General features: G+C 42.4%; 1 protein-coding gene and 1 pseudogene across 8 annotated transcripts in view; one reads left to right on the plus strand and one right to left on the minus strand.

The window, feature by feature from the left end:
* Positions 1 to 1,042: 1,042 nt before the first annotated feature.
* Positions 1,043 to 26,667, minus strand: part of Ccnl1 (cyclin L1) — a 57,602-nt gene continuing 31,977 nt past the window's right edge. For 6 of the 8 annotated variants that reach the window (XR_015440903.1, XR_015440900.1, XR_015440902.1 and 3 more), the window contains exons 13-15: positions 9,395 to 24,954; positions 8,448 to 8,581; positions 4,857 to 8,012 (exon numbers count right to left, since the gene is read on the minus strand). The gene's annotated coding sequence lies outside the window, so the exon portion shown is untranslated. Of the gene's footprint in view, positions 1,349 to 4,856; positions 8,013 to 8,447; positions 8,582 to 9,394; positions 24,955 to 26,667 lie in introns of those variants that run through there. The other 2 variants (XR_015440896.1, XR_015440897.1) reach the window with 2 other exon arrangements.
* LOC101723263 (heat shock protein HSP 90-alpha-like) lies at positions 7,479 to 9,696 on the plus strand (annotated as a pseudogene).

A 26,667-nucleotide genomic window follows, 5' to 3' on the forward strand; every position in this document is an offset into this window, starting at 1 on the left:
CTGACCTTAGACAGCATTTATTATTTTATTTAACATGGATATAATGCTTATTATGTGCCATGTAATATTCTAAGCACTATACACATATTAACTCATTAATCCTCATTACTGCCCTGTAATATATATGGTGAAGGTCCATAATCCCTTACTAAAGCCCTGGAGGCCAGCAATGTTTGGCAGGTCAGAATGTCATACAATGCACACTGTGGCATCTGCAACAGAATCCTATAGTCAAACATGCTACTTTGTCTATAAATGTATATGGTGCATAAAAACTGTGAGTAGCCTTGTATCAGTTTAAAAATTTTGCCAGGCATGGTGATACATGCCTGTAATTCTAGCTACTCAGGAGGGCAAGTCAGGAGGATCAAAAGTTAAAGGCCATATAGAGGTACAAGAGCCCAATGGTGAATGTAACTGTATTATATACCTAAAATATACCAATATACTTAATGGGGAAAAAAAGTTAAAGGCCAACCTGAGAAATTTAACAAGACCCTATCTCAAAATAAAAAATAAAAAGGACTGGGAATCCAGCCTCTCAGTGATAGAGTGCTTGCCTAACATGTGTAAGCCCCTTGGTTCAATTCCTAGTACTACAGGGAGTAGGGAGGAGTGGTCCAGAGACAGGATTTTGTATAAATTGTGGTTATTCGTATTTCAGGCCAGGTTTTGCTGTTGGATGAATTACACATTCAATTTTTGGTATTCAGAGCTTTTAAGATTTTGAAATTGTGGAGCACACATCATCCCTATCTTAGAGCTAAAAAAACAGGGGCACAGGGAGTGTAAACGAATTATCACATTTGTGAACTCACTGGAGATGAGGCTGGGCTCCCTCCAGGCCATGTGGCCCTAGAGTCCATGTTGCTTATGCCCACCTGGCTGGGCACCTCTAGGCTGCCTGCCTTGCAGAGCCTGACCCACCAGGAAAATGCAGATCATGCCCTGCTGTGAGGATCAGATACATTGTAGGTTGACTTCTGTTATGGGTTGAATTGTGTCCTCCAAAATTTATATGTTGAAGATCCCAAGCACAGTATTTCAGAATAAAACTTTATATAGAAATAACATCTCTGAGAATATAAATAGCAAAGATGAGGTCAATAGAATTGACCCCAATCCAATACAGCTGGAGTCCTTATAACAGGGAGAAATTCAGACGGAGAATTCAGTCATGCACTCAGGGCGAAGGCAGAGACCGGTGCTTGTACAATTAAGGAAAGCCAAACATCACTGGCTCTCTCTAGGAGCTAGGACAGACAGGCGTGGAACATATCCTTCCTCTAAGTCTTCAAAAGGAGGTGACCCTTCCAGTCCATTGGTCATGGTCTTCTAGCCTCCAAGACTGTGGGACAATAAAATTCTGTTATCTAAGCCACATGGTTTGTGGAACTTTGTTTCAAGAGCCCTCCAAACTAATTCAAGATCCTTACCCACCACTGGATTCTCAGAGCAAGGTCAATAAATGGTAGCTAATCATACTTATTAGGCCTGAGGCCCTGAGTTTTAACTATTTATTTGTTTGTTTGTTTGTTTATTTTGTGATGCCAAGGATCAAACCCAGGGTCTTGTTCATGCTAAGCAAGTGCTCTACCACTGTGCTCTACAAGTGCTCTATCCCCAGCCCCTTGAACCCTTGAACTCTTCATTGAAGAAAAAGTCAGTGAATTAAATTATTGTTAATCCTCTTCCAAGTTCCAAGTGTCTCTCTCTCTCTATATATATATATAGTGCGTGTGTGTGTGTGTGTGTGTGTGTGTGTGTGTGTGTGCTGGGGATTGAACTTGGGACCTTGCACCTGCAAGGCAGGCGGTGAAACCACTGAGCTAAATCCCTGGCCCTATTTTCTACATTTTTAACATGAGGATAATTCAATTCCACCTGTGCCAATGGTCTGGCTCTTATGGAATTCTTTGTTGCTTTTTTTTTTTTGGTACCGGGGATCGAACTCGGGTCCTTGCGCTTGCACAGCAGGCGGCTAAACCACTGAGCCAAATCCCCGGCCCCTCTTTGTTGCTGTTTTAAGGATGGACTCATGTAAAGGTAATCTTCAAAAGCAGAACAACTTCTTTCTCTCTGCTATGGCTCATGGCTGTGGCTCTGCTTTGCCACATTAAAACTAAACTGTGTGAGACTTAATTTGTCTTCCAATGCCCCTGCTTGTATTAAGAATTCACTGGGCCCTGGGCCTTTCTGAATCTCTTCTGCTTGGGTCTACAGGGTCATGGAGTTAAACCCTCACATAAGTTTGGGGTACAAATACTTCAGAGGACAGAAGAAACCTAAGTTACAGCTGGTTTTCTGTGAGTTAAAAGTGTGTAGCCTGGAAAATTTAGGCCCTTCTTGTGGAAAATTGACCCCTCTCTGCGTGATAAAAGATGCTTTAAGAAAGTTCAAAAGGCCTTCGAATATTTTTCTGTCCAAAGAACCAGGCATGATTGGGCCTGTCTAGGAAAGAGGTAAAATGCTACAAAGCTTTTCTCAGGCTGTAGTGGCAGGAATCCCTCTTATTGAGCTAGTTTGGAGCTTTAAGCCTCTTCTTCCCTTAAGAGTCAACCATATCAATTCAGAAAATGACTCTCTGTGGTGAGGGATGACCCCAAACTCCCCATCTGTGGAACCAGGACTTTAATCGGTATGTGTGTTCAAAGGATGGCCCTCAGGCCTGGCCATACAGTGTGTTCTCAAGCCACCTCCCTAGCTCCCTGGCAGCCCCTCAGCCTCTGTCCACCATTCCCAGAACCTTTCCTGGAAGCACTTCTGCACCATACCATGAGGTCTTTCTAGTCTCCCCACAGGCCCATCCCACAGCCAGCATACACTTAAAGCTTTTCATCTCTGCTCCCTGTTCCTGCAAAAGCAGAACTGTGTTTTCTCCTATGTCACCCACAGATTCTGTAGGGTTACAAAAATGGTTGAAGGGTAGAGGGTGTCACTTTTGAGGATCTCATGTTGATGATTTTTTTTTTTCTGGATACCGGGATCGAACTCAGGACCTTACGCTTGTAAGGCAGGCATGGTGCCACTGAGCTACATTCCCGGTCCCTTATGTTGATGATTCTATTCCTTGCTCACATGGGAGATTTAATTAAATTAGAGGAAATGTCTAATAGATTGAGCTGCTTGAGAGTGGAGATGATATCTTGTTCCTTTTTGAGTCCTCTGTGCTTAGCTCCAAACCTGGCACAGAGTAGGTGCTCAATAAAATTACTTCTTGAATGAATGAACTTTTACTTTTCTTTGTTCTTCAGAGAGGTGCTCTGACAAGTATTAAGTCCAGGCATCCTGACCACAGACAAGGTTGTAAGATGCTTCTGCTTCCTAACAGCTCTCATAAGCCACATCCGATAAAAAGGTCCTGGCATCAAAAGGCAGATAATGCAAAGTCTAGGGCTGGCTGGACCATTACTCAAGTGCCCAATTAGTGACCATTACTCAATCTTCCCATGGCTCCATCTCCTCCACTTCAACATGGAAGTAGCAATGTCTGCTTTGCATACCTTCCTGGATGGTTATGAGAACATGACAAAAGAACAGCTGGGGGTGTTGCTCAGCAGTAGAACACTTGCCTAGCTATACAAGAGGCCCTGAGTTCAATCCTCAGCACTGCAAAATATTTAAAATGATAAAAGAACAAATATGAAAGTACCCTAGAAGTTTCAAAGACCACATATTACTTTTATTATTGTTAATAATATTACAGATAATTGTAGAGCTGAGCTGCTCATAATTACTTTTTACTACCTCAGTCTCCTTTCTTCAAGGACCAATGCCAAGTTTACCTCCTACTCCACTGCAGGGACATCTAATTGCTCACAGAAATATCCATCCTGGAGAGGCCAGGCATGCCAATTACTTGCCCTGTGGACCTTAATCATTTGCCTGGTCAGCAAACATTCTGCATCACAGGTGGCAAGTACAACGTTAAGTCACAGAAGACTGGCTGAAGGATGGCTGCTTCCTGATGGAGTTTCTGTGCCATGGCCATCCAGAGTGGAAGCAGAGGGCTGTGCTCTGCAACATCCTTGAACCAGCTGCAGAGTCCTTGGCCTCACAATATGTGCAGAGGGTGAAGTGATTTGGAAGGGGGGGCGGGCAGCAGCCAATGGCCAGCAGAGTACAAGCAGTAGCCCAGGCCTCCTGATTCCAGGCCGGCTCTTCCTGTAGGCTTGTCACCTCTCCCTGGGGGTAGTGATAGGTGGTGCCCCGCTTCCTCTTGGACCCTGGCACAGATGCTGTTGCTAAGGTAGCTGCTGATGAGAAAACAAAAGCAGCCCATGGAGTCCTGCTACTTCACTTGTGTGTCCACACAGTTCCTGTCTCTGGAGGAGAGATGCAGTCAGGCTTATCGATCTGGGCTGAGGAGTGTGCTGTGCCCTGCAGAGAAATGTCTGACTTGTGTGGCCACCCATGTTCCCCAAGCACTCTCCCTGGGCATGTTTCTGGACAAGAAGTTACAACTGGGGGCAGATGCTGAGGGACTGAAATTACTACTCGGTGCCAGTTGTCAGGATGTGGCATGACTGAATTCATCCACAGCCCTGATTCTAGCTGAATGTCCTTGGTTCACTTGGAACATCTGTAAAACAAGAGGGCTGGAGGCATGAACTCAGCTCTGAGTTCTGTGTCTCTGGCTTCCCTGTTTTCTCCTGAGATGGTCCCTCCCCGCAAAGCTTTCAGAAAAGGATTATATTCAAGGAGCTATGTGATTCCAGGTGGTTGATTTTCACTTGCTCCTAGGATGTGCTGGCTAATGAGCCCATCATTCAGGGCTGTCGAGAGCCATTCTACATAAATTTGGAGGGGAAATCATTTCATAATTAAAGTACAGCTATAGCGAAGGCCCAATGTCACCTTGCCTGTGAGCCAGCTATGGCATGCGGAAACAATTCCGTTTTGCCTCTGGTCACAAGTTGAGGCCTCAAAGGTCCCCTGATACTGTGATGCTCAAGGGCAAGAGTACATCAGTTGAGGACCCTGCTGGTTAAAAGAGAAAGGTTTCACCTGGGGGAAGAATAACTTCTTTATTAGCCTGCTATCTCCTTCTACCTATTGTAAGAATCCTTTCCTTACTGCCCTCATCAACATAAGATCCTCAGTGACCTAAGATCCTCATCAACATAAAATCCTCATCAACATAGGGTTACCACCACCTCCTAAGTCACCTGATACTTCCTCCAATTGTTGTGTGTACCCAATAAAGAATGGTTAGCTCGGAGTGTCTTTGTCTTTGCCCCCTCTGAGGCACTGACCTCTCAGCCCCCATGTACTATGAAATCACACAAGTCTCTATTGTCTTTTTGTTTAGCCCTCGACATCCTCCTTTGACTGCCACCCTCCGATACAGGGCTGTCCTCCATCCTCACCTCTTGTTCTTAACCTCCCTTAGTAGACCCACCACAGTTAGTCCAGAAGGAGAGAGAAGAGGAGGCATTTAGTGAACACTGACAGCTCAGAGGAGCTCAGAGGAGGATCAGATCATGGAGAAAGGCTAAAATCTAGTGTAAGCGGTAGAAAAGGAATAGAAAGGGTGAAAGGCCTGCACTCCTGACCTCTAGCCATCCCTGGAAGAGAGCACCTCTGTTTCTAAGGTTGGATTTCATTTAGGCACTCTGGTTTAGGACCTTACTTTCCTTGGAGTGTATGTTGGAGGAAGTAGATCAATTCTAGAAGCTTGTGAGAGCTGTGGGCTCACAGAGTCTGGGAGAAGCATGAGCTACTGAAGGGGGATCAAGACTCAAACCTCAAAGTCTGAATCCTGGCCCTCGCTCACTGAGTTTCTGCCAAAAAAGAAAGAGGGTTAAGGAGGTCTTTATACCATGGCTTTACAAAGCAAACTGACTGCAAATCAACCAGTAGAAAAGCACCCAGGAAATAACTGGCTATAAAAGGTGTTCATAAGGGGGCAACCTCTACTGGACAGGGGAAGAAACCTCATCATTACAGGCCTGGTATTGTGGCACTCAAGAAATTATACCTTATTAGAAGTTCAATGAACTGATTCCCAACCACGCTTTTCTGTGTGTGGTGCAAGAAATTGCTCAGAACTTCAGATTTGTGCTTCCAGAGTGTAGCTACTGCTGCTTTGTGATTGGCAAATGAGGCCTATTTGGTTGGTCATTTTGAAGATACAACCTGTGTGTTATCCAGGCCAAACATGTAACAATTATGCCAAAATATATCCAACTAGCATGCTGCATACATGGAGAACATGTTTAAGAATCCACTCTGATGAGCTGGGTATGGTGGCTCACACCTGTAATCCCAGCACTTGGGAGGCTGAGGCAGGAGGATTGCCATGAGATTGAGGCCAGTCTGGGCTACATAGTGAGTTCAAGCCCAGACTGAACTACATAATGAGACCCTATATTAAAAAACAAAACAAAACAAAATAAAATCAGTACGATGGAAAACATTTTATTCTAAAAAATATTTTTTTCTGTTCTTCCTGGTATTTGGCAGTTCTGAATGTAAAAATTTTCTCTCCATGGAGTCAAAATTTACCCAAGTATATGACTGTCAAGCAGAAAAATAGGGGACAGAAATCAAGTATTGGCAGTTTTTCCATTTTCATCCATGTGTGAAATTTTAATAAAACGTGGGGATGTGAAGCATTAATGCAAGTGAAAATTTTTTGATGAACAAGTTTCAGCAGTTCAACCTTACAACATTATAAATAAACCTGTTTGTGCCGGGGATTTAGCTCAGTGGTTTTGCTGCCTTGTGTGCAAGTGCAAGGACCCGAGTTCGATCCCCGGTACCAAAAAAATAAATAAATAAATAAACCTGTTAAATTTTTCCAGACAAGGCCAGCATTTGGATTTTTATTTTATTTCATTTCATTTTATTTTATTTTTGGGTTACCGGGGATCAAACTCAGGACCTTGCGCTTGTGAGGCAGGCAGTGGCTCCACTGAGCTAAATTCCTGGCCCTGGATTTTTAAAAGGAAGTAAATTTCTTATTGATGGCCAAAAAAAGCTGAACGCTGCACCCTCTCCAGCTGAGCACTCGTATTAACCCAATCCACATTCCATAACTCCCTCTACCCAAAACATACAACCCGGCTCTCTGCATACAGCCTCTGCTTTTCTCCCTCTGTCATTATTCACTTTTCCACAGCTATATTCAAAAGAGTACATTGGCTGGACATGGAGGCTCATGCCTGTAATCCCAGCTACTCAGGAGGCTAAGGCGGGAGGGCTACAAGTTCAAGGCCAGCCTGGGCAACTTAGCAAGTCCCTGTCTGAAAATAAATTTTAAAAATAAAGGGGCTGGGCCGGGGATTTAGCTCAGTGTTTCTGCTGCCTGCCTTGCAACTGCAAGGACCTGAGTTCGATCTCCGGTACCAAAAATAAATAAATAAATAAATAAATAAATAAATAAAGGGGATGGGCCAGTTGCTTCAGCATCTCAGAGCTGCTATGTTGCAGATCCCATGGGTTGCTTAGCCAAGATGCTGGGGAGACTCACCCAGGACCAGCTCATGGAGGAGGAGGAGGAGGAGGAGGTAGAGACATTCACCTTCCAGGCAGAAATTGCCCAGTTGATGTCACTGATCAACAACACTTTCTACTCAAAGAGATCTTCCTGAGGGATTGATTCCAAATTCGTCAGATGCTCTGGACAAAATTAGGTATGAAAGCCTGACAGATCCCAGTAAATTAGATTCCAGCAAGGAGCTGCACATTTATCTTATTCCAAACAAGCAAGATCGAACCCTCACCATCGTGGATACTGGGATCGGAATGACCAGGGTTAACTTGATGGATGACTTCAGCACCATCACCAAGTTGGAGACCAAGGCCTTCATGGAGGCTTTGCAGGTTGGCACTGACAACTCCATGACTGGCCGGTCAGGTGTGGGTTTCCACTTGGTTGCTGAGAGAGTGACTGTGACCACCAAGCAAAGCGATGATGAGCAGTATGCCTGGAACCTTCAGCAGGCAGGTCCTTCAATGAGGACTGACAAGGTGAACTCCGTGGCAGAGGAGCAAAGGTTATCCTGCATCTGAAAGCAGACCAAACTAAGTACGTGGAAGAAAGAAAAATAAAAGAGATTTGAAGAAATATTCTCAGTTTGTTGGCTGTCCCATTACTCCCTTTGTGGAGAAGGAATGAGATAAAGAAGTGGGTGATGATGAGACTGAAGAAATGAAAGATAAAGGGCCAGGGATTTAGCTCAGTGGTTTAGCCGCCTGCTGTGAAAGCACAAGGACCTGATTTCGATCCCTAGTACAAAAAAAAAAGAAATGGAAAATAAAAAGGAAGACAAAGACAAAGAAGAAAAGGAGGCTGATGACAAACTTGAAATAGAAGATGTTGGTTCTAATGAAGAAAAGAAGGATGGTGACAAGGAAAGAAGAAGATTAAGGAAAAGTATATTGATCAAGAAGAACTGAACAAAACTAAGCCCATTTGGACCAGAACCCCTGATATTACTAACGAGGAGTATGGAGAGTTAGTTCTGGAAGAGCTTGATCGATGACTGGGATTTCCTGGTGGTGAAGCATTTTTCCATTGAAGGACAGTTGGAATTCAGAGCTCTTCTTTTTGTCCACTTCTTTTTGTCCTTTTGACCTATTTGAAAATAGAAAGAATGGATAACTATGAGGAGCAGATCCCTGAACACCCGAATTTCATTAGACAGGTGGACTCTGAGGATCTCCCTTTCAATATTTCCTGGGGAGTGTTGCAACAAAGCAACATTTAGAAAGTCATCAGAAAGAATTTAGTCAAAAAGTGCTTAGAATTGTTTGTTGAACTGAAATACAAGAAGTTCTATAAGCAGTTTTCTAAGAATATAAAGCTTGGAATACATGAAGACTCTCAGAATCAGAAGCTTTCAGAGCTGTTACTGTACTACACATCTGCTTCTGGGGACGAGATGGTTTCTCTCAAGGACTATTGCACTAGGATGAAGGAGCACCAGAAGCACATCTATTATATCACAGGTGAAACCAGGGGCCAAGTAGCTAACTCGGCTTTTGTGGAATGGCTTCAGAAGCATGGCTTAGAAGTGATCTATAGGATCGAGCCCATCGACAAGTGTCCAACAAAGAATATTAAAAGGATATTTAAAAGGAATATTAACAAGGAATATTTGTGTCCAACAACTGAAGGAGTTTGAGTGGAAAACTTTAGTGTCAGTTACCACAGAGAGCTTAGAACTTCCAGAAGATGAAGAGGAGAAAAAGAAACTGGAGAGAAAAAGACAAAACCTCTGCAAAGATCATGAAAGACATCTTGGAAAAAAAGGTTGAAAAGGTGATTGTGTCACACCAATTGGTGACGTCCCCATGCTGTATTGTCACAGGCCCATGCAGCTAGACAGCAAACATAGAAAGGAATCAGAGTGACTCAATGATGGGTTACATGGCAGCAAAGAAGCACCTGGAATTCAACCCTGACCACTCCATTATTGAGACCTTGAGGCAAAAGGCCGAGGCTGACGAGAATGACGAGACTGTAAAGGAGCTGGTCATCTTGCTTTAGGAAACTCCACTCTTGTCCTCTGGCTTGTCTCGAAGACCCCCACACCCATGTGAACAGGATTTACAGGATGATCAAGCTGGGTCTCCGTATCGCTGAGGAGACCACACTCTGCTGATTACACCACTGCCGCTGTCACTGAAGAGATGCCGCCCCTTGAAGGAGATGACAACAACATGTCACGCATGGAAGAAATGGACTAAGTTCTGCTGAAGAATCAGGCAGAGCTTAGTCCATTTCTTAGGTAATATATATTTTCAAGGGTTTTTTTGTTAACATTTAAATCTGTATGTCCTGATAACTGCTTAAGGGGAAGATAAGATTTCTTTCTACTTTTAAGAGATGCTGTGATACTTTAGGCACTAAAGCAGAGCTAGCAATGAATTTTTTGGTTTCATCTTGGTTTATTTTAACAGGTTGAGATGTTTGTGGTAAGATGTAACTTGCTGTTAATTTTGTGAGGTCTAAAGTGTTTAGTTATCAAACCAGATTCCTTAGTAGAACAAATCTTTTGTCTCTGAAGTGTTGAGACATGTTGATGTTTAAAGGAATATTTGTTAAAATAGCTTGAGTTTTCATTTGTAGGATCTACTTTTCTAAAACTCTACCCTGTAGTTTCAGTTCTGTGTGTATTAGGCATCTAGAAATAAGCATGTTAAACTCAAGTAACTTGATGGCAGAAACTCCACGGGGCTTGTTTTCCAAAGAAAAGTATTGTTTAGAGGAATAAACTAAACTTCTAGGTAAAAAATACATAAATAAATGGGATGGTGTGTAGTTCATTGATGAAGCCATTGCCTACCACATCCAAGCAAGGCCCTAGGTTTAGTCCCCAGTACTACAAAAAACAGGGGACAGGGGTGTGTACAATGGCTGCAAGTTCAGAACACCGCTCTTATGAGCCAGGGTGAACGGGAATGTAGCTGAGATTCCAGACCAACTGGAGTCAGGCTCAGATTCTACCACTTTCCTGCTCTCATCTCTTGTCTCCTTTTCTCTCCAGTTGCCCACTTCATTCTCTCTTGTGTCATGCTGGTTTCCTCCATGTTGCAGGAAAAACTGTGCATACACACCCTTCCACACAGCCAAGCAAGAATTTAAAATTTAAGAATTTAAATTTAAAGAATTTAAATCTTTAAATTCTTACACCAGAAAGCCCCAACTAAGGATCAACATGGCTGTGCTTGGTCAGGTGTCACTACAGTGCAAAGAGAAGTGAAGACAAGGTCAAAGTAGTTGGCTCTTTGTAGGATACAAAAAGAGATTTCCAGGCTACAGCTACAGTACTCTGAACTAGGCCTGGTTAGTACTTGGATGGGGGAGAGGAGGTTTTCAGAAAAGATGAGAGAAGTGGTGAGCTGACAATTCCATGGCTACTTCACTAGGCCTCACTCCAACTTCCGGGCCTGACTCAATAGTGACCTTCTCCAAAAGCCCTTCCAGTCCCATATGGGCTGGAGATAACACTCCCCCTCTCCACCTTCCCAGAATTTCCATCTGTGGCTCCCTGTGCACTTAGCACCTGTTCATCAGGTACTCGCCTTTCGAATAACTTTTAAAAAATGCAAATATGTGCTCATTAAAGGAAAATTTAGAAACATAGATAAACAAAAATTAAAAAACTAAAATTACTCATAGATCTCCCACCTAGAAATAAATACTCATTCAGCATTTGGGGGTGGGAGAAGTATTTCAATCTGTGTCTTTGTTCTCTGCCTGCATCCAGCTCTTGAAAGGCCACATCCAAATCTCACCTCCTCTCTGTGTACCCTGAAAGCCACCACATGCTTGCTTTGTAACAGGGGTTCCACTTGTGTATTTTTAACAAGAAGATGCATAAAGAAAGGAATAAACAAATGGATGAGTTAACAAGTCAGAGAAAAAAAATTCTAAAAGGTGCCCCAGAGGAGGCACTGAGAAAGGAAAAAAAAGGCATGAAGTCTCAGAGGGCATTTGCAGCCCATCCTCCCTGTCCCTTCCCCAGCCTGCTATGCCCATACTAGGGCAGAATCAGTGTCAGGAAGTGAGTGGCACAGAGCAAACAGGTGGGACCTAGCCAGTGACCATTAGTGGAAATGTAGAAACTGAAGCCCTATCCCACAGTGTGACTTGGAAATGTCAGCTATGGCTTAAGGGAAAAGAGGATTCATGGAAACAACCAAGTCAGGGTCACCACATGCATGTAACATTTTAGGCTCAGCAGGCAGTCTGGCAAATTTAAAGCCTCTTGTGAATGGGTTCGAGGAAATCTGATTTTAGCAGTCCTATTGACACAGGAGTGTCTGCATGATGTGCCCCTCACTGAGTTGAAGATTATCATTGATTTATCTGGAACAGAAACAGCAGGATTCCACATCACATCTTGGAAGGAAGCCTGGGCAAAGGCAGAGAATTAGCAGATATTTATTATTAATTCCAATACCACAACTCCCCATGGGACTGTACAGTAAATCACAGGCTCTCTTAATGGGAGTTTCTCCATGGTTAAGCAGAGCTAATGTTTTTATACAGAGCAAGTCCTCATTCTCAAGTATAAAGGCAACCTCAAAAATCACAAATATTCATTAATCATACCCAAGTCCAGAATATGGTACATGCGGCCGGGGATTTAGCTGAGTGGTTTTGCCGCCTGCTGCGCAAGTGCAAAGACCTGAGTTCAATCCCTGGTACCAAAAAGAAAAAAGAAACACACCTAATTCAAAAAGATATTCATAGACTGAAAGTAAAAGGATAGAAAACAGTTCTCCATGCCACAGGAACCTGGAAAAAAAGCAGAATATGGTACATGCGAAAGAAAAAAAAAAAAGAAGAATATGGTACATGCTACAGAGGATATAAAAGAAGTAGGATGATCCCTATATTTCATGTATTTCAACACCATACATTTATTCAGGCCCTTCTATGTGCCAAATGTATGCTACACACTGGACTTTATAGCATATTACAGTTAATATCCTTTTTTAAAGTGAAAATATGAAGTTCAGAAGGTTAAATAACTTGCTCAACTTACAGTCTCTTACACAGTATTAGAAAAAGGGAAAGAATCTAACATGTATTATCATTTTAGTGCTATTAGAAATACTCAGCCAAGCTTGTCATGGTGGTGCGTGCCTGTAATATTGGCATTCTGGGAGGCTGAGGCAGGAGAGTCATAAGTTCTAGTCCAGCCTGGGCAACTTAGTAACCTATCAAGACCTTGTCTCAAAATAAAGCCAGGGATATAGCTCAGTGGCACCGTGCCTGCCTGGCAATCGCAAGGTCCTGAATTCGATCCCCAGTACCAAAAAAGAAAAAAAAATATGGCTGCTGTTTTAAAATAAATAAATAAATAAAAAGGGCTGGGGATGTAGCTCACTGTAAAGGCCTTGAGTTCAATCCCTAGTATTGGAAAACAACAACAACAATAGCTTAGCCAATATTTGCAAAAACCTCTGTCTCTTTAACCAAACTACGCACAGTTCATGCCAAGGGAGTAAGAAAGATGTGTGTACAATTTACTCTGTTATGGCTTGTGTTTAGATGTCCCCCTAAAGCCTCATTCGGTCATAGGTGGGGTTTTTTCAGAGGTGGCTGGATCTACAGTGGATGATTGATTCATGGTGCAATGCTAGGATTAAGGGTGCTAGTATTTTTTTATAAATCAATTGTACACAATTTATTTATTTATTTATTTATTATTTATTTATTTATTTTTGAGGTACTGGGGATCGAACTCGAGTCCTTGTGCTTGAAAGGCAAGCGGTGGAACCACTGAGCTAAATCCTCAGCCCTAAGGGTGCTAGGATTACGGATAAGTGCTTACTAAATCAGTCCACTGATTGGTTTGGCCCTATCCTAATCCCAGAAGTCTAGATAGAATATAAAAGGGGCAGAAAAAAGCTGCTAAGGTCCTTTGCTTGTTTTGCTACCTTCTGCCTACCATAAACTGCTTCTCCTCTATAATGCTATCTGCATCCCAACCTGCCCAGGAGCCAGTCAACTATGGACTGAAACCTCAACGAACTGTGAGCCAAATAAACCTTTCTTCCTTTAACTTTGGGTATTTTGTCTCACCAATGAGAAAAGTAACTGCCACCAGTGAGCCTCCCAGAAGAGGCTGATATGTGCAAAACCAAGTGTCCATTGGTCCCTGCCCTAGACTTTTCACAGTGGTCTGTGGATGCCTGCCCTTTTACGTGGTACTCGGAGAAGGCACTGGTGCAGGGGCTGAACACAGGCTCACAATCACCAGAGATGAGCAGGAGAGGAGCAAGTCTTGGTTTCCTAGCAGTGCTTTGCTTCTGACCTTAGTGTTTTTCCTTCTCAACTTGGAAGCAGCATCTGGTGCTAAAGGAAAGGAGCTTCAGCTCTGCAGTCTTGCAAACCAGGATTTAAATCCCAGCTCAGCCTCTTGGAAGTTGTATGAGCCTGAACACAATTCTCAGCCTGAGACTTCATTTTCTCCCCCACCAAATGGAGGCAATCCCTACCCTGCAGAGAGGTTTAATGGAGGCAATGCCTACCCTGCAGAGAGGTTCAATTAGGTAGAGTATGCACGATGTCTGCTGCTCAGCAGTTAATCAATAGTACCCATGATTATGGTCCAAACCAAATTTCACCCAAGAAATGATGTCATGATTGTTTTTAAGCCATGAACTAGCAAGAATTTATTAAAGATCTATTTTTCTAAACAAGAAGATTGATGAAGGTTGTGAGAAAGCCTCCCACTCCCTCCAGGAGTGAGAGGTCTAGACAGGGAGTAAATAAACCCATGGCGATGCACAACTCTCCAGCAACTCAAGCATCTGAGATACAGGAAGCAAGAGATAAAATTCCCCTCCATGCCTGCCACTTTGGAGATAAAGGCAATGAGTGTGGGCGGAAGGCAGCCGAGGTGGTCCCTGGCTGAGACTCCCAGTGTTGCATTCCAGGTAGCCCCTCCCAGGCCTGTTTTCCACTCCCTGTTCCTTACTTCTTCCCTAGAGTTTGCTTTTCCACTCATGTGGGTATTTTCCTTCTAGGGAGCCTGCAAAGGACCCAGAGCATCCTCAGGTTATCTTTCCCAGGGCCGGGCTGGCTGCTTGCTGGGTTCCGACCTTACCTCTGGCGACAGCCTTATCAGGTGTGGACAGAATCGGCTCCCCTGCTCTGGGAGCTCCCCATATCCAGGACCCTTCTTCTATGGCCAGACACCTCCGGGACCTGATGCAGTGGTCATCTGCCAAATCAGGAGTGACCACAGGGATCTGCAGCAAAGCCATGAGGCCCAGAACCAGGGAGGAAGGGTGAGGTTTGTGTAAGTGTTGACAAAAACCAATGCAGATGCTAAGCTCTGCCAGACAGGAGACAGGGAGGGGCTGGTGGGGAACAGCAACTCTCCCCAGCCTAGGTCCTCATGGGGACATTAGCAGAGGGCAGCAGGTAATGATGGGGCCTTAGTCTCCCTTGGAAATTTTCCTTCCAGGGAGCATGGAGATCCAGCTGAGCCCAGTCTTCAGAGAAGTGGATCTTGGGGTGACTGAAATAGAAAATAAGAGCTCACTGGGAACCAGAGAGGCAGACATGAATCCATTTCTCCTTGGTACCTGGGCACTGACACCAGCTGCTCTATGTCAATCCATGTTCCATAATTTGAAAGGACATTTCATTTATATTTCAGCACCGATTTGTTTAGGTTTGTCTGTGTGGGTCTTTGTGGGGTTAATGGCCAGGGGTGTAGTGGGGTGAGGGAGCATTTAATTAGAATTCATTCCATGGTGACCCCTTTGTCCTCCTGGGTCAGCTCTAGTCACTTGTTTGTTTGCACTGGGCCTCTTGCCTTTATTGGATTTGGTAGCCTCTGTCAGTAAATGATAACTTATTTGAACAAGCTCCAGAATCACAGTTGTGTAGTTCTCAGAAGTTTCACGCCTTGGTGTTTTCACAATGGAGGGCTTGCTGACCAGGGGTCAGACCACCCCTCACTGAGGGGACTGGAAGCCAAAGGGCATAGAGTGGCCAGGTCTCATCCTGGGATGGAAGAAGGACAGACACTCAGTGGCCCAACTGTGCTAATCCCATGAGCTGCAGCTAGGAATGCACCCTTCAGAAATGTGCACGTGTAGTCAGGCATGATGGTGCCTGTAATTCCAGCCCTCTGGGAGCCCAGCCTGGGCAACTTAGCTACAAGTGAGATCCTGTTTCAAAATGAAAAATATAAGAAAAAAAAACAAATTAAAAATATAAGTAAGGCTAAGGATACAGCTCCATGTAAAGAGCCTGGGTTCAATGACCAGTACTGCAGAAAAAATAAAAGAGAGAGAGAGAGAGTCACAAATGTGCAAAATGATGGATTACAAGGGTGTTCCTTGCAGCACAAGACTGGAAACAATCTAAATCCCCAGCAATAGAAGGTTGATTGAATAATGTATAGTTTCTGTATTCAGTAGCCTACATAGGCACCTCACAGAGTGATGGGAGATGATCTTCAAAATACATTGCCACCTATACTCAGAATTGTGTATTATCATTTGTGTAAAAAAAAGCAGTATGGGGGCTGCATGTGGAAAAAGGAGGATAAAATATATTTATGTATTTCCTTCTGCAAAATCTATTTGCTATTTGCTATTTGTTTTTCAGTAACACATTCTTAAATGTCTACAGATGAAATGTTGGGATGTCTTTGGATTCTCTTTGAAAATAGTCCAGAGTTGGGGGAAGGTACAGATTAAACAAGGCAAGCCCACGAGTTGATAATTATTGAAAGCTGGATAATGTTAACGGAAGGGTCCTCTCTCTCTTTCTCCCTCTCTCTCGGTTCCTCCCTATCTCATATTTCAAATTTCCATGATAAAACATTAAAAGCAATCATTAGGAGACCCCAGTTTTCCCTCACCCAGTGACTCTGAAGTGTGAATGAAGAACAAAAGGGGTCAAATAAAAATGTCTCTTTGGTATATTACTTGGTAATTAAGAATCTGTGAGTCTAAAAAAGCTTCTGCACAGCAAGAGAAACCACCAGCAGTGTGAAAGACAACCCACAGTGTGGAAAAAAATTTTCACCTGCTGTTCCTCAGATAAAGGTCTACTATCTTGAATCTATAAAGAACTTAAAAAGATCAGACCTCCCAAATTTAAAGACCCAATCCAAAAATGGGCATCTGAAATGAACAGCCATTTTGCACACAAAGAAGTAGAAATGGCAAATAAATACATGAAAAAATGTTCAACATCACTGGTCATTTGAGAGATGCAAATGAAAACAACATTGAGATTCCACCTCACTCCAGAAAGAATGGCTGCTATCATGAAATCAACCAATAACAAATGCTGTCGGGGCTGTGGGGAAAGAAGAACACTGCTCCACTGCTGGTGGGAGTGTAGACTGGTGCAACCACTGTGGAAATCAATACGGAGAAACCTCAAAGAACTAGGACTGGAAGTCCCATTTGACCCAGCTTTTCCCCGATGGGTATATTCTTCCCCAAAGAATTAAAAGAATCATACCACAGTGATATATGTGTGCCCATGTTCATAGCAGCACAATTTGTAATAGCTAAATCTTGGAAACACCCCCAATGCCCATCAACTGGAGACTGGATAAAGAAAATGTGTTTTTTTTAATAAAATGGAGTACTACTCAGCCATCAAAAATGAGAAATTAGAGACATTTATTGCTAAATGGATGCACATTGAGGTGATATTCTTAAATGAAATAAATAGGACACACATGTAAATACTGAATAGTTTCTCTAGTGTGAGAAACTGAAAGTGTAAATAAGGACTAAAAGGTGCAATAGATAATATGAAATAGGAAGAAAAGGGGCAAAGGGGAAGGGGAAGTGGGAGGGGTAGGGGAAAGGAAAGAAGGGAATGGAATTAATATGAGAAAATGAAAAAAAGGAAACAAAGTCTTTGTAAATAGGGAGGGATGGATGGGTTGAAGGGAGGGCAGGGGAAGGGGAAAAAAATAAGAACCAGTAGAGTATGTAAAGGTGCAAATTTCCAATGATGAATGTCATTATATTGTACACCTAAAATGTACCAACAAAAGGATATACAAAAAAAAAGTGCAAGGTCCTGAGTTTGAATCTCCGGTACCAAAAAAAAAAAAAAGAATCTGTGAGTCTAATGGATTCAACATGTAAATAATTTATCTTTTTAAAGTGAGTTTTCAGGGCTGGGGATTTAGCTCAGTGGTTCTGACGCCTGCCTTGCAAGCACGAGGACCCAAGTTTGATCCCCAGTACCAAAAAAAAAGAGTTTTCATGTGCCTCTCTCCTCTGTGTTGCTGACAGCTCCTTGCAGGTGCTGGGTTTTATTCACATCTGTATCCTGATGCTTAGCACACAGCCTGCCACACAGCAAGTGCTCATATGCATTTCCTGAGCAAATGGAATCTTGAATCTTACACCATACCCTACAATTGGTGTAATAGAGCACCGAAGTGTCACAGACCCCCATAACTGCTTCATAATGTACAGTGATGGTCAGTGCCACTGATTTTTTTAAAACAGTTGAACCCTGGGCCCAGGGATTTAGCTCAGTGGCACTGTGGCTGCTTCACAAATGCAAAGTCCTGAGTTCAATCCCCGGTGCCAAAGAAAAAAGAAAGATAAAGTAGTAGATAGATAAAGTATTCCAAACAATAAGTTGCTTCTAAATATCAGAACTGAGGGACTTAAAGGTCACTTTGTGCAACTTTCTTATACAATGAATGAGGAAAACAAGTTTCAGAGAAGTAAGAGAGTTTTGCAAGGTCACACAGCTGGTAGGAACAGAGCCCAAACTAGAACTTAGCCTCCTTCACCCAATTTGGGTTTTACTTCTCATACCATTCAGCTCCCTGACTGTTTTTTGGGTTTTTTTGGTACCAGGAATCGAACTCGGGTCCTTGCACTTGCGCAGCAGGCAGCGAAACCACTGAGCTAAATCCCCAGCCCTATGTCCCTTACTTTTAAGAAAACTTAAAATTCAAGAACCTTAATTTCCAAAACAATCAGATGTGTGATTATTCTCATTAGAAAGGGTTTTGATTTAGCTCAGTGGTTCTGGCGCCTGCCTCGCAAGTGCAAGGTCCCAAGTTCTATCCCTGGTACCAAAAAAAAAAACAAACCACAAATAGGATTTTGGTCCATACTTTTTTAAAAGACATGAATTCTCTAAAGTTTCTTTGGATTATGAGTGAATTTTTTAAACTCACCTCAGCATCTAGCTTGTTAGAACAAGAGCAACTGTATAAAATCTGATGCTGCCCGAGCCATGGCCTCGGTCCTGTCATGTCAGATGTCACAGGGTGCTTTCAACGTGCCAAGTCAAAAAATAAACAAATCAATCAAAGATAATACACCAAGACTGTAAATAAATGGGGGGAAGGGGCGTGGATTTCAAGCATTTTATAAGATTACACCTTCTGGGTGGTTCTGCCACCTGCCTCACAAGTGCAAGGTCCCCGAGTTCAATCCCTGGTACCGAAAAAATAAAAAAATTATACCCTCTAAAAATCACATTGAGAAGAAAAATTTTTAAATTAAAAACGTCAGGGTAAGCCGGGCTTGTAGTTTAATTTTGTTGGCTTTCCAAGCAGTATATATAACTACAGTGGTCTTTTGTGTTGTTCATGTTCTGGGCTTTTCCATTGCAAAGAATTTTGTAGCTTTGTCCAGCACTTCTTTCAAACATCTTGCAACACTTCCATCCCCCCACAGAAGGAGGTGGCTGGATTTCTTTGCTGTTAAGAGGATTACTCAGCTGATCTCCTTTGTATAATTCAGAAGACTCTGAGTAACAGAAAAAAGCAAAAAACAACTCCAACAAGCGAGATGTCAAGGAGAGAGGGTATAGGCAGGTGCTGCACTCCAGAGATGCTCACTAAGCAGGGAAGGCCAAAGGATCTTCTCACACAGATAAAGCTGGAGTGGCAGAAGTGGTGTGCTGGGCACCATTTTCAGAGGCAAGCAGAAGGGTTCAGAGACTGAAGAGAAATAATACGCTAAGATACAGAAAATTAAATTTCAACTCCCCCCATTTCTCTGTGACTGTCATCCCTTAAATGTTCCCATTTATTCCTTGCATGAGTCACTTGGGCTGAACTTACAAAAACTGGTCCCTAGTTACTCCTCAAATGTAGGATGCATCTCTTCTAGTGAAATTGCAAGACACTTCCGGAAAAGCCAGGACTTTATAATTTAGCCTGTATCCAACCTTCAAGGGTTAAGCTGTAAGCCTGAGAACTTTGGGTGAGTCAGGGCCAGAGTCTGGCTAAGAAATGAGACACCTTATCTCTAATCAGCACTGCCTCAAAATAGCTGTCATCCCTCAGGCAGAGACTTGTCATCCCAGCACAGCACAGTGCACAGAGGTGCTGAGTTCTACTTAATCAGAAAGTCAATGAGGGTGCCTTATTCATCATTCACAAAAAATTAGATCTCTCTGGATGGAGCAGTGCATAATTTAGCAATCTTTAAGATGCCTAGAATCAGGATGTTCCAACCAGAAAGGACCTTACAATTTACCTGGGCCAACTATTCATTTTACAGATGGGTGAACTGAGACCCAGGGAGACAAATGATTGCATGAGAACACGAAGGGAATCAGTGGCTGCACTGAGGACTTGGATTAGAGCAGGCATTCTCTTTCTCTTGGCAAAGCTGTTCTTCTCATCTGAAAAATGAAACACTCATGCCCCTGGTCAATTTTCCTTCTGTTAAGGAAATCATTTCCAATGCTTTAAGAGTTTCCAAATCAACTTTTACAGCCAGCCCTTTTAAAATTATTTCATTGTGAGTCTCTCAAACTTCCTCTTCTATCTTCATGATCCACAAAGTTTTACTTCTGAAGTTCTATATATGGGCTGCCACTGTTGTTTCTTTTGCTGCTGCTAGAAGAGAATGTTATAAATGGCAAATTGAAGTACTTTGTGAGTTGTTCTTAGGATGGGGTTAGACAAAAATGCCTATTAGTCTCATCACTGCTCACCTCTGCCAAAGGAAGTGACTCACAGTTCAGAACGTGCCCTCCCAGAGTTCATCAGTGAGGCTCAGCTCAAACATTCCTGCTGCCACACTGCCTAATCACCATTTGCATACTGTGCCCCCTTTGTGCATCCTCCACACAGTATGGGCTCTATCCCAAACTGCCTGAGGCACACAAGGTCCAAAGAGGGGTGGGGAAATGCCTGAAGCTTGGGAAAAGCTGCCGGAAACTGGACAGAGTGGTGGGGATTTAGAGCATGGACAGTTCAAGGGCTGGAATGTGCTGGTAGGAAAATGTGTTGCTCTGTGTATCTTAAAACAGTTTTGTTTCAGGTTATTACTATCTAGAACTTCGTGTCAGAAACTGAAGAGAAATAATGTGTTAAGAGACAGAAAATTAAATTTCAACTCCCTCCATTTCTCTGTGACTGTCATCCCTTAAATGTTCCCATTTATTCCTTGCATGAGTCACTTGGGCTGAACTTATCACAGCTGTTAGGTAAAAACTGGTCCCTAGTTACTCCTCAAATGTAGGATGCATCTCTTCTAGTGAAACTGCAAGACACTTCCGGAAAAGCCAGGACTTTATAATTCCCACAAGGTTTCTTACTGAGGACTGAAGAAACAGCAGGTGCTTAATGAATATTTAATGACCATATTCTTTTGGATCAGCATCACAGTTCTAGACTCATTTTGTGCTAAAGTCAGGTCATCCCATATAGGCTCTTACATTCACCAGACGGTAAAAGGGTGAAAGAACCATCACCCAAGGTTTAGACCCAGTGAATGACAGAGCTAGGTTTCAATCACAGGGCCTCTGAAACTAAATCCAACTTTCTCTAATTCTTCTATCACAGGGTAGAGACAGAAAATATTATGGTACAGATCTTTAGGTTCAAGTCAATGAAAACTGAAGTAATGTTAGTTCATAGGGGAGAGGGTCTTACAATTTTCATGTTCTTTCAAAAGGGCAATTTAACTGATATATATCCTTAACATTATACAAGTTGCACAAACATTTCTTACAATTATATAATTGTAAAAAATCTTTTTTCTAACAGTTCAATCATAATTGTTTTACCAGAATAAAAAACAGGTTCCTTTATAGCTGAAGAACTAAAAATTGGAGGCAAATTAATGCCTAATAAGTGAGATAAATTTCTATAAGGTAATGCTTTATTTTCCTGATTAATATCAACTCAACAATAGAGTTAGAACTTTCTCAGAAACATGCATATTCATGTTCCAAGATTATGCTATGAAAAGCATCAACAGGCATTTATTAAATGCCTTCTGGTTACGCAGCATGGTTTGGCTGGCTTTCTAGTTTTGCCCTCAGCAAGCTATGGAATTACTGTTAGACCCAATATTTTTGAATGCCAATCATGGGACAGGAACCTTGGAAGACACATTAGATCTTATTAAATGTAATCCTCACATCAAACTGACGATTAACAAATGAGAGCTGAGGAGCAAAGAGATTAATTAACTCAAAATCACACTGCCAATAAATAGCAAAGGTGGGATCAGAACCAGATATTGAGGACTATAAGGCCTATATTTTTCCAACTGTACCAGAGCTTCTCAACCCTAATTCATATTAAGGTCACCTAAGGAGATTTTTTGTAACACTGATGTTTGAGTCTTACCTCAGACTACATATATCAGAATATCTGAGGATAGAGCCTGGATTTTTAAAAACCTGCATTAATTATAGCAGTGAAGGTTATAAACCACCATACTAGTTTGGCTGAGCTTCAGTTTTTCAACTGTGAAGTGAGGGTCTTAGATGGACATCTCTAAGACTCTTTAGTCAGCTCTGTAGTTGTAAGAACGGTGATGACCCTGGGTCAATTAGTGCTTCAGTAGCCCCACTTTGCACTCGGAGGAAGCAGTAGTCACTCCTACTGCCAGATACTCTCCCAGACTTTTATTTGAAGAGACTGAGTGAAGCTGCATCCAAATATGAGATCCAAATATCCAAAACTGAGACTCTAAAGTATATAATTATGTCACGTGTAAATATTGTAATAATACTAATATAACAATCATTATATAGTATAAAAATCAGAACAAGGCCCTAAAACTCTAAAAGATTCCCCTGCCACACTTCTATCTTCCTTTTCAGATATTGATCATACCTGTTTGTTGAGATCTCTAATGATCCAAACTATTTTAATGCTACCCCTTCTACCATCATCAATTGAAGTTTTTGGAAATGTTTATACACTCTGACCCAGAATTCCTATCTTAGATATCTACTAAGTAGGTAAAGCAAAAGCAGACCCAGCTTTAAGAGGAAAGATTTCCATTGTACTAATTATATAATATAGTGGAAACTGGACATAACTCGTATTTCTAACAGCTTTTGTAGTTCTTCAGCTTTTGCAGAGGATAATTTAGTAAAATATGATGTAGGCTATTAAACAGAAAAATGTTCATTATGAATGGCATTTACATACAAGCTTTCAGATGATATGAAAAATAACACAGTATTAAATGAAAAATGTAGGTTACAGTATAACAAAAAGTTAATGTAGGAGTTAAATTACATAGAGTTGAATAATCTCAATTATATACTGATTTTTATTTATAAAAAAGATAAATAATATTATGCAAAGGTTAAAGTACCTGAAGTTATTTTCACCAATGACCCAATGCTAAGTGTTTTCAGATCAGAATATACAGGCCGTATCTAGATCTGGATTCTAAGTCTGTATACATACAGCAGGTCTTAGAAACCACAGAGCAGAAACGTGCAAGCACAGGCAAACATGTCTTTTTTAAGATGTAGGAAGTAAAGATGAATTTAAAATACAGAAAAAACGAATCAAGATAAGGGAAAGGTAATTAAGAAAACCCAATGGGCCAGGTCAGTTCTACGTTCCTATGAAAGACTCAGGATAGAAAGAAATAAGGTTTCCAAATGAGTTAATAACCAAGGTTGCCATCTTCCAAGTACTTTCCTTGTCATTGTAAGACAGGCTCCTCAAAACCCTCCAGGTGGGTAGGAAGGTTCCTATTGATGTCAGTCCTGATTTAAAGAAGAGAACAGCCTCAAGAAGGTGAGGGGGCTTGCTAGTGACATGGTGGCACCTTACGCAGGAACTTGTGTGAGGTATATTGAAGATAGGTAAGTTAATTAGCTATCTTGTAGGCAGTTAGATAGGGCCGGCCTTTAAGGAACCAACATGGAGGACAGTTGAGAAGCCAACAGGAAAGACAATCAAGACACAAAGAAGGCCAGCATTGTAAAAGAAGAGGAAACTACCACACCCACATGCTTTCCCTAAGGATGAATAGCAGTGATTGATATTCTAAATAGGTATCAATCACCTGGGTGGGGGACCAGGATCTTCCAAGAAAAATCCCTGACCCACCCCTTACCACTGAAAAACCTTGGTCATTTCTTGTACACTTGCTACGTGACTTGTGTCCCCATTGGATCCCCATTTAATCAATATTACCTAAGTGACTATACTTATCATAATCTTATTGGTTGTTCATAGTTTTGTCCACCTTGTGATTTGTCATTGGATCAGTATTACCCAAGCAACTGTACTTGCAATCTTACTAGTTGACTATAGTTTTGTCCCACCTTGAACCCGGCTCACCTAGTGGCTTTGTCCCATAAAACACCTTTGAGAAGTTGGGTGAGGGGGCAACTCACTTTCTGGTACCCCTTCTGTCTCTCTTAGAAGCTTTCCTTCTCTTAAGAAATTTTTCCTACTTTTAATGTCCATTGTTCCTAGAATTCATTCTTCGATTTTAGAGAACATGAACTTGAGTTTCAGATACCTAGCAGGTTTGGAAGTTACATCTATTCCCTCTACATCAGGTAAATGGTGACAGCTTTGTGCTCAGTGCCCACGGGTGCGTTCAGACGTCAGCCAGGCACAGACAAGGTGGTGTCCAGGAGTCTCATGGGGAATCGCTCGGGAATGTGGCAGCAACTGGCCACAGGATGCAAGGCGGGCTGTCAGGGAGACATCCATGGTTAGCTTGCGCACCGAGTCCTTCCAGAGGCACAGCACTAGCAAGGCATGGGATGAGAGGTGTACCGTCCTCGGTCCCCGCCTCTCCATCCCTTGTGACCAGGACCCACCCTAGCTCGACCTCAGCCACTGCCACAAGGGTCTCCTCAAAGTTCCTGTGCCCCACCCCACCCAGCTGATGCTGTTCTTCTGTGTTTAGTTTTTCCTGTTGGACGCACCGAGCTTTGTACTTTTGCCAATAGCAAGTGTTTGCTCAGCAATTCAAGTACTACCTGGAGATTGCAGGTGGTGAGCTCCATGTTCTATATTCCAGGATGATGTGGGTTGGAGGGACAGTCAAGGGCCTGATTTTCAGAGGTGTGCAGTGGCTAGGGCCAAATCCCAGAATTCTGCTATCTTAGTTACTTTTCTCATTGCTGAGACAAAATACCCAACACCCAAAGTTAAAGGAGAAAAGGTTTATTTAGCTCACAGTCTGTAGAGGTTTCAGTCCATAATCAGCTAGCATCAAGGAAGGTGGGGTGGCAGACAGGCCCTGCAGAGGAGAAACAGGTCATGGTGGCCAGAAGATACTGAAAGCAACAAAAGGACCTTAACAGCATCCTTCTGCCCCTTATGTCTTATTCAGACCTCATAGGGTGGGTAGCACTCACATCCTTAATCCTAGTGCCCTTGAGCCTAGCGTTGCACCATGAATCAATTCCAGTGTCACACACTCTAGATCCAGCCACCTCAGTAAAAGCCCCACCTATAGCTGTGTGAGGCTTTGTGGGGACATTTAAACACAACCATAACACCTGCCCTTGACTCTGAGGGGAACTCACTGGGTGGTTCTATAATAAAGAGTAACCTAGGACACACTTCTGTTGACACCCTTAAAAGGACTAGTTAAAAAAAAAAAGACTAGTTCACTCAGGGATGATGATGGTAACAAACAGGAATGAGATGGTGCTCCTTTCATTCTTGTGTCACACTCTGCTCCTTTTTAAAGACAAAATAGGTCCCATTTTTGCTATTAAATAGGATTTTCAAATTTCAGAAACCACAGTAAACTATTTTAGCTTTTTAAAAATTTCAAAGTAAAACTTAATCCACACTTGGGTTTTTTTTTTCTAGATTTGAAAATCTATTTGAAATTTGCACAAATGCCTTTCATCTCAGTCCCTTTTATCCAAATAGAGGTATAAAATCGTATTTGCCTTTCCTTCCACAGAATGCATTTCAGATATCTCTCATACACATCAACTGGCTCACTTTAAATATAGTCTTATTAAATGGTGCTCCCAATGCTTATCATTGTGAGGGGGTTTGTTGTTGTTGGTGGTGGTGGGGGGGTTTTTTTGACAGAGTCTGGTCATTACCTAAGCTGGCCTTGAACTCACAACCCTCCTACCTCAATCTCCTGAGTGCTAGAATTGCAGGTGTGTACCAGCATTCCCAGTTTATCTTTGCCTTTTAAAAAGGAGTTTGTCAGGTAAAAGGGCTGAAGACCAAGACCAGACCAGGCCACAACAAACCTTTATTAGGGGAATAGATCTGCCGGGCTGCCTCTGAACAAAGGAGATACAAAAGCAACATGGCCGGGGCAGGGAGAGTCTTTTATAGAGACAGGGGTGGCGTTTGTAGGGGCTGAGGCGGGGTTGAGTGAGGTAGTGATCAAGGAGTGGAGGAGCCGGTGACGTTACTAGGTGGTAGGAGGTGAGCGAGTATTAGGTTACTCTCTAGGTGGGACCAGGGGCATGCTGGGAAGAAGGGTTTGTTCTTTGGTGGGAGCAAACATCTTGGCATGACGTCACACAGGGGAGGGGGCAAGGCACCATAGGAAGAGGGCAGCTACTATACATAATGGCTGCTGAGGTAGTGGAAGACCTATCAGAGTTTTATGTTGCCAACAACATCAGCAATGATAACAGATTGAGTACAATACTTTGCAATTTAAAATTTTTTCCTTCCTGAAATCAAAATGGTCTCTGTCTGGATTAGACTGCTCTAGTACTTAACAGAGATGCTTTCTCAGATCATTTAACATTATACCCCTAGACAGGCATGGTGGTGCATGCCTTTAACCCCAGTACTCAGGAAGCTGAGGCAGGAGAATTGTCGAGTTTGAGGCCAGCCTGGGCTATGTAGTGAGTTAAAGGCCAGTGAACTACATGGAAAGACCCTGTCTCAAAAAAAAAACCAAACCAACAAACAAAAATAAACAACTTTTTTTTTTTAAAGAAGTGGAAGTATATAAAAATTAGTT

This window comes from Heterocephalus glaber, unplaced genomic scaffold (assembly GCF_053883595.1).
Source record: "Heterocephalus glaber isolate CG9 unplaced genomic scaffold, H.glaber_assembly_v1.0 deba00001504, whole genome shotgun sequence".
Classification (NCBI taxonomy): domain Eukaryota; kingdom Metazoa; phylum Chordata; class Mammalia; order Rodentia; family Bathyergidae; genus Heterocephalus; species Heterocephalus glaber.